The sequence below is a fragment of the Oncorhynchus masou genome, chromosome 18, assembly GCF_036934945.1.
Source record: "Oncorhynchus masou masou isolate Uvic2021 chromosome 18, UVic_Omas_1.1, whole genome shotgun sequence".
NCBI classification, from domain to species: Eukaryota; Metazoa; Chordata; class Actinopteri; order Salmoniformes; family Salmonidae; genus Oncorhynchus; species Oncorhynchus masou.
The window spans coordinates 9,210,553-9,219,483 of record NC_088229.1 but is presented as its reverse complement, the minus strand read 5'-3'; positions in this window follow the sequence as shown (position 1 = coordinate 9,219,483).

The following is an 8,931-nucleotide window of genomic DNA, read 5'->3' as shown; positions in this document are numbered from 1 at the left end:
ACATCTCTGGAGAGACCTGAAAATAACTGCGCAGCGACGCTCCCGATCCAACCTGACAGACCTTGAGAGGATCTGCAGAGAAGAATGGGAGAACCCCCCCAAATACAGGTGTGCCAAGCTTGCAGCGGCATACCCAAGAAGACTTGAGGCTGTAATCGCTGCCAAAGGTACTTCAACAAAGTACTGAGTAAAGTGTCTGAATACTTATGTAAATGTGATATTTCTGTTTTAATTTTTATATAAATTCGCCAAACATTCTAAAAACCTGTTTTTGCTTTGTCGTTATGGGGTATTGTGATGTGATTATGGGGTATTGTGATGTCATTATGGGGTATTGTGAGTAGATTGATGAGGGGGGGGGGGGGATATTGAATCCATTTTAGAATAAGGCTGTAAAGTAAAGAAAATGTGGAAAGTGTCAAGGGGTCTGAATACTTTCTGAATGCACTGTAGTGCACTACTTTTGACCAGACCCCTATGGGCCCTAGTCAATAGGGAGTAGGGTGCCATTTGGGATAGAGACAGTGTAATGGGAATGTGTTTGTATGAAGAACAGTGTGTTCTCTCACACAGCAAGCAGTAAATAATCCCATCAGGAAGATATAATAACGTTCAAGATAATGGATTTTTTCTCTTGTGTTTGTCTTTGTACACTGAAGTATAGTCCTCAACCACTCACAATTACTGCTTTGGAGTCAACTGTGTGTATAAGAGATTAAGGTTTTTTATAAGATATGATAAAAATGTGACAAAATAAAAATGTATTTATAGTTTAAATCTATAAATAATTATCTGTAGATATTAAACCATCAATACTTTTATACTTATAATGTGTTAATTGTCTATAAATATGTTATATTTGTTACAACACAGTATGTGACTGTCCAAGCCATACTCATGGCAGCTTTGACTGAAGGCACTGAGGTTGGTCCCCCTGTATGGCTGTTTGGTTACAAAATTGTTTGGCTCCATATTTGTTTGGCTCCATATTTGTTTGGCTCCAAAATTGTATGTCTCCATAATAATTCAAATCAATTCCACAGGATGCATCATCTGTAGATGTCTATCCCAGATAAGATTAACATCATAATTGAATTTCTCTACTAATGGAAAGCCACCCCAAACCTCTCCACTTTGTCATGAATCTTATTAGAATTTTTTTCTCTCTCCAATTTCGTGACATCCAAATTGGTAGTTATGGTCTTGTCCCATCGATGCAACTCCCGTATGGACTCGGGAGAGGCGACGGTTGAGAGCCTTGCGTCCTCTGAAACACGACCCTGCCAAGTTCCATTGCTTCTTAACTCTGCTCGCTTAACCTGGAAGCCAGCTGCACAAATGTGTCAGAGGAAAGACCGTACAAATGGCGACTGAAGTCAGCGTGCATGCGCCCGGCCCGTCAATGGGACAAGGACATCCCGTGCGGCAAAACCCTCCTCTAACCCAGGTGACGCTGGGCCAATAATGCGCCGCCTCGTGCGCCGTCTCCCGGTCGCGACACAGCCTGGGATCAAACCTGGGTCTGTAGTGAAGCCTCAAGCACTGCGATGTAGTGCCTTAGACCCCTGCACCACTCAGGAGGCCCTCTTTGTCATTATTCTACTAGGGGGAAGCCACCCCAGACCTCTCCACTTTGTCCCAATTACTGTGTTGGAGTTATCTTTACCCTTTAACTGTCTTTTCTTAAAAAAACATGTTAAAACACGATTTCAGCCTAAATTCCAATTACTAAACTACTCAAATAAGAACTTCCAATCGTTTTTTTTTCAACTTGATGTTTTTTTTTTGAGGAATAACAGAGTGTGGTGTCAAACCAGGCGGTTGAGAAGTCAAGAGAGAGTTGTTCAGAACCTTCAAGATCACCGGGCAAATTGCAAAGTCAGTCAGTCTAAGGTCCAGTCTGACATACTGAGCGCTCTGTTTATAGCTAACTAGCAACATAAAAGCTCTCTTTTTAAACAAGGCAGTGTTGTTCAATACAGTATACTTTTTTTGTGTGATCGATTCAGCCATGTTGGGGCTTGCTAGTACCACTACAAGTTGAGCTAGCTTTGTTTTCTATATCCAAAATGTACTGTAGCCTAATGACTGGTCTTGGAGTAACTATACCTTTGTGTTGTAGCTAGCTAGCTATATCCAAAATGTACTGTAGCCCAATGACTGGTCTTGGAGTAACTATACCTGTGTGTTGTAGCTAGCTAGCTATATCCAAAATGTACTGTAGCCTAATGACTGGTCTTGGAGTAACTATACCTTTGTGTTGTAGCTAGCTAGCTATATCCAAAATGTACTGTAGCCTAATGACTGGTCTTGGAGTAACTATACCTTTGTGTTGTAGCGAGCTAGCTATATCCAAAATGTACTGTAGCCTAATGACTGGTCTTGGAGTAACTATACCTGTGTGTTTTAGCTAGCTAGCTATATCCAAAATGTACTGTAGCCTAATGACTGGTCTTGGAGTAACTATACCTGTGTGTTGTAGCTAGCTAGCTATATCCAAAATGTACTGTAGCCTAATGACTGGTCTTGGAGTAACTATACCTGTGTGTTTTAGCTAGCTAGCTATATCCAAAATGTACTGTAGCCTAATGACTGGTCTTGGAGTAACTATACCTGTGTGTTTTAGCTAGCTAGCTATATCCAAAATGTACTGTAGCCTAATGACTGGTCTTGGAGTAACTATACCTGTGTGTTATAGCTAGCTAGCTAACGTGTGTCTGTGAGATGTAATATTCTACACCGTGCTGCTACAATGACTGCCCATTAAAGTCTAATAGCATTTTAGTCCTATTTTTTCCTTTTTTTGTCCAACTTTTTTTTCTCGTTTTGTCATTTTTTATTTTTATTTAACAGAATGTGACTGGCAGAACGGGTGCTGTATGTGGAGGATGAGGGCTGCAGTAGATATCTCAGATAGGGGGGAGTGAGGCCTAAGAGGGTTTAATAAATAAGCATCAACCAGTGGGTCTTGCGACGGATACACAGAGATGACCAATTTACAGAGGAGTATAGAGTGCAGTGATGTGTCCTATAAGGAGCATTGGTGGCAAATCTGATGGCCGAATGATAAAGAACATCTAGCCACTCGGGAGCACCCTTACCTGCCGATCTATAAATTACGTCTCCGTAATCTAGCATGGGTAGGATGGTCATCTGAATCAGAGTTAGTTTGGCAGCTGGGGTGAAAGAGGAGCAATTACGATGTCTAGATTCTAGATTTAACTTTAGCCTGCAGCTTTGATATGTGCTGAGAAGGACAGTGTACTGTCTAGCCATACTCCCATGTACTTGTATGAGGTGACTACCTCAAGCTCTAAAACCCTCAGAGGTAGTAGTCACACCTGTGGGGAGAGGGGCATTCTTCTTACCAAACCACATGACTTTTGTTTTTGAGGTGTTCATAACAAGGTTAAGGGTAGAGAAAGCTTGTTGGACACTAAGAAAGCTTTGTTGTAGAGCATTTAACACAAAATCCGGGGAGGGGCCAGCTGGATGAGAGAGCTTCCTACTGCCTGAGCTATATACACTTAAGTATCAAAAGTAAATGGAATTGCTAAAATGTACTTAAGTATCAAAAGTAAAAGTATAAACCATTTAAAATTCCTTATATTAAGCAAATCAGATGGCATAATTTTCTTGATCAGAGGCAGTAGGGATGACCAGGGATGTTCTCTTGATAAGTGTGTGAGTTGGACCATTTTCATGTCAAAATGTAACGAGTACAATTTTGGGTGTCAGGGAAAATGTATGGAGTATAAAGTACATTATTTTCTTTAGGAATGTTGTGAAGTAAAAGTAGTCAAAAAAATATAAATAGTAAAGGAAAGTTCAGATACCCCCAAAAAACTACAAGTAGTACTTTAAAGTAATTTTTACTTTAGTACTTTACACACCACTGCATAATACACAGAAAACTACAGCCTACTTATAAACACGCAAACTATGACAACAAGACACACACCATGTTGATACCTAGTTGCAGTATATTTATTTACTCATCATGGAGTCATGGAAAGGTTCAGGAAAGGTGACTAGTTATTGGTGCTGAGCTTGACGTCGACGCCGCTGCAGATGTTGATGGGATCGGACTCTGTAAATAGAACACATAGGCCAGTCATGTTAGCCTCTGATTTAGTATAGTACGTCAGTTAGCTAACGTAACCTAACGTAGCTAACATTAGCTTGCTAAGTTACAAAGCAGCTGGTTAATTACATTGATTTGCGTTGGGAATGTTTAGCCAGCGAATTATGAATGCTAACTCGAGCTAGATTTTGGTGTAAATAAACAAATGTAGTTCGTCAGTTAGCTACGTTACCGCTGCTGGACTGCTAACGCTTCAATCACACAGTGTAATCGCATTTTGGTACATCATAATTACATTCATTTCCAATGAAACGCTGCGTTTGCCTTGCAGCATTGCTTTGCAGAGGCAGTTGCAGAGCGTTCGTACTCGTAGCCAACTTCACAGAAACGGTAGCAGAAGGTGAATGTTGAACACACCAACAGCGTGGTTGCGCAAAATAGTCCGCAGCATCATCTGGATATGTGTACAAAAAAAAGTTCAACATTCACCTTCTGCTACCATTTCTGTCAAGCCGTCTACACTTACAGTTTGACGCATATGTTTGATAAATCCAACGTACGCACCACAACAAACTTCAGTCAGATGCTGGTCTCGGACTATCCCGCAGGTTTAGAAGCTGGATGTGGAGTTCCACGCTACTCCTGGGTTGGCGTGGTTACACGTGGGCTTCGTTTGTGAGGCTGGTTGGACATACTGCCACATTCTCTAAAACGATGTTGGAGAAAAATTCAAAATCCATTTTCTGGCAAAAGCTCTGGTGGACATTCCTGCAGTCAGCATGCCAATTGCACGCTCCCTCAAAACTTGAGACTTCTGTGTCTTGTGGCAAAACTGCACTTTTTATTTTAATTTGACCCCCTTTTCTCCCCAATTTCGTGTTGCTAGTAGTCCAATTGCTAGTAGTTACTATATTGTCTCATCGCTACAACTCCTGTACAGGCTCCGGAGAGACAATGTCAAAAGTCATGCTTCCTCTGAAACACAACCCAAACAAGCCGCGCTGCTTCTTAACACAGCGCGCATACAACCCGGAAGCCAGTCGGAGGAAACACCGTGCACCTGGCAACCTGGTTATTGTGCACTGCGCCAGGGCCGCCACAGGAGTCACTAGTGCGCAATGAGACAAGGATATCCCTTACCGGCCAAGCCCTCCCTAACCCGGACGATGGACATCCCGGTCACGGCCGGCTGCGACAGAGGGTCTCTGGTGGCACAGCTAGCCCTAGACCACTGCGCCACCCGGGAGGCCCCAAAAGTGCACATTTTAGAGTGGCCTATTATTGTCCCCCAGCACAAGGTGCACCTGTGTAATGATCATGCTCTTTGATTAGTCTTGATATGCCACACCTGTCAGGTGGATGGATTATATCGGCAAAGGAGAAATACTCACTAACAGATGCAAAGAAATATAAACCCAAAGACATGTTGCGTTTATATTTTGGTTCAGTGTGTACAGCTGTCTGTTCTGACTGTAGAGGACAGTAGTGTATGGTATACTACAGTTCCATCTATCTCTTATCCCCCCCGGTGATAAAGGTAGCTATCCAAAGAATCATCAGCAAAATGGTACCTAGGTGCTTTATCAACCCATGACAGTTAAATGTCATTAGTAGCTCTTTGTCTCTTTGTTTAACTGTTAAAACAGCAGAGAAGAGTCATGGCTACTTTCTCTAGTCTATTCTTGTTCCAGCTGCTGTCTTCATCCCCCCCGAGGTGGCCAGCTTGGTTTGTCAGCAATGCATCTCATTAAAGCTGCTGAGAAAAAACACATTTGAAAGGGGAACGCACGCTGTAAGGGCCGAGGGGACACAGAAAAACGTGTTGTGATTGGACAAGTAAAATCAATCCCAGGGGATATATTCATCGGAAAAATCCTGAAATAGAAGTCTAAAGATTGAATGAAAATGCCTGGGATATCTAGGTTTGTTCATTTTTACACTGGTAGCTACTGGTTTCATTTTTGTTGGCAAGAGGAACCCCAGCATCTCCTCTCAAGATAATCATTCACTTTAACCTGCTCTCAGATCTGTTTACTGTAATTTTCAAGCCAAACATGGTATGACAATGAGTGACAAGAAGTTCGCAGAATGTCACAAGTCGACTGGCTCTGAGGCTACACTCACTGAGATCAACTCTATCAGATAACAACCCCCCCCCCCTCTCTTACATTCTGTAAAAGTTGTCATGATTTCATTACTCTTCAATCACTTTATTAAGGCAATCCATTACAATGCATTTTTACACAAACCACAGAATGACAACAATTATGTCCAATGTCTGGTTTGGAAAAGTAGTCTTCATTATCAGCATGCAAACCAGAGACCAAGAGGGAGGTACACACTGTAAAGCATAGATATACAATGGCATAGAATGACATGTCATTCTATGTCTACAGTATGCTGTAAACACCCCCGGAAGGGCAAAGTACAAATAAGGATAACCAAACGCAGTACCCATGTAGGAACAAACCAAAAGGGAAAAGCAGGGATGCAACATGCTAGATGACTGCAGTCTACCCTAGATATAATCATCATCATCATCTTACGATAGAAATGGCTCACTCAGGAAGTGCCTGTCTATCACAGGCCATCGGTAAGGTGAGAGGACGAGGAGGGATCACAAACATGCACATTTCCTTAAAGAGGTTCATTTCAACAGAACATCTTTTGAAATCTTTTTGGATATCAAGTCCAGTCGTTTTACGGGGTTTGTGTCCACAGTTAGGATTCAAAGTGGTTTTGAACAGCATACTCTTACACAATTGCTTTGTTATAACTCAACACAAAATATCTCAACAGAACTTGACAAAATAACAATAAAAATATTTAACTACAATTACCTATTTCTTTAGAATAATTTGCTCTACGCTCAAACCAAACCGCGTCCATTATCGCCCAGTACACGAAATAGAGACTGATCAACAAACACTTTTTCATAAATATTTCCTCATACCCTTGAGGCAATGTAAATATAGCTTCAGTCAGTCTATCTAAGTTGTAAACAAATGCTAACTTTGAAAATGTATAGCAAAACCCTGTCATACGAACATTATACTGCCACAACATCACTCCAATAGATCTGTGGCGTCGTTCTCATTTAATACAAAAGCATAATAGCGCTCATGTGGGAACATACAGCATATCTGTTAAGATGCAATAATAATAATAGTAAATAATAGTATATATTTTTTGTTCGGTTGGCTTTACTGTACATATGAAATGGTTACCATTCTAGACATTAGGAATCGTATTTTCAATAATATAATATAGGAAGGGAACGGTTGCTAACAAAAATTTTAAAAGGAGAATCTATTCTGGATATGCAAAACGCTGTTTGCATACTGTAGGTAGACACACTTGTTTTGAGATGTTGCATTGTTGTGACCTATCTATGAGAAAATATGGGGTTTTGTGACTGTAGTCTATATCGTATAGGACTGCATTGGCATGAAGGCAATTTCATGTGTTTTAAACAGAGAGAAGAAGACATCATTATGCACATTTCCTTCCACTGTAGAAAAAGACTTGGCAATCAATAGTGCAGACAGATGCTATCCCTCCGCTGTGTCCACTCTACGGAAGGTTAACTCGATCGGACTGAAGAGACAGAGCCAATGACGCTATGCTGTGTGGTTATGCTGCTCTGCTGTGTGGTTACGCTGCTCTGCTGTGTGGTTACGCTGCTCTGCTGTGTGGTTACGCTGCTCTGCTGTGTGGTTACCCTGCTCCGCTGTGTGGTTATGCTGCTCCGCTGTGTGGTTATGCTGCTCTGCTGTGTGGTGATAGTGCTCTGCTGTGTGGTTATGCTGCTTTGCTGTGTGGTTATGCTGCTTTGCTGTGTGGTTATGCTGCTCTGCTGTGTGGTGATAGTGCTCTGCTGTGTGGTTATGCTGCTCTGCTGTGTGGTTACGCTGCTCTGCTGTGTGGTTACGCTGCTCTGCTGTGTGGTTACGCTGCTCTGCTGTGTGGTTACCCTGCTCTGCTGTGTGGTTACGCTGCTCTGCTGTGTGGTTACGCTGCTCTGCTGTGTGGTTACGCTGCTCTGCTGTGTGGTTACGCTGCTCTGCTGTGCAGTTACGCTGCTCTGCTGTGTGGTTACCCTGCTCCGCTGTGTGGTTATGCTGCTCCGCTGTGTGGTTATGCTGCTCTGCTGTGTGGTGATAGTGCTCTGCTGTGTGGTTATGCTGCTTTGCTGTGTGGTTATGCTGCTTTGCTGTGTGGTTATGCTGCTCTGCTGTGTGGTGATAGTGCTCTGCTGTGTGGTTATGCTGCTCTGCTGTGTGGTTACGCTGCTCTGCTGTGTGGTTACGCTGCTCTGCTGTGTGGTTACGCTGCTCTGCTGTGTGGTTACCCTGCTCTGCTGTGTGGTTACGCTGCTCTGCTGTGTGGTTACGCTGCTCTGCTGTGTGGTTACGCTGCTCTGCTGTGTGGTTACGCTGCTCTGCTGTGCAGTTACGCTGCTCTGCTGTGCGGTTACGCTGCTCTGCTGTGTGGTTATGCTGCTCTGCTGTGTGGTTATGCTGCTCTGCTGTGTGGTTACGCTGCTCTGCTGTGTGGTTACGCTGCTCTGCTGTGTGGTTATGCTGCTCCGCTGTGTGGTTATGCTGCTCTGCTGTGTGGTGATAGTGCTCTGCTGTGTGGTTATGCTGCTTTGCTGTGTGGTTATGCTGCTCTGCTGTGTGGTGATAGTGCTCTGCTGTGTGGTTATGCTGCTCTGCTGTGTGGTTACGCTGCTCTGCTGTGTGGTTACGCTGCTCTGCTGTGTGGTTACGCTGCTCTGCTGTGTGGTTACCCTGCTCTGCTGTGTGGTTACGCTGCTCTGCTGTGTGGTTACGCTGCTCTGCTGT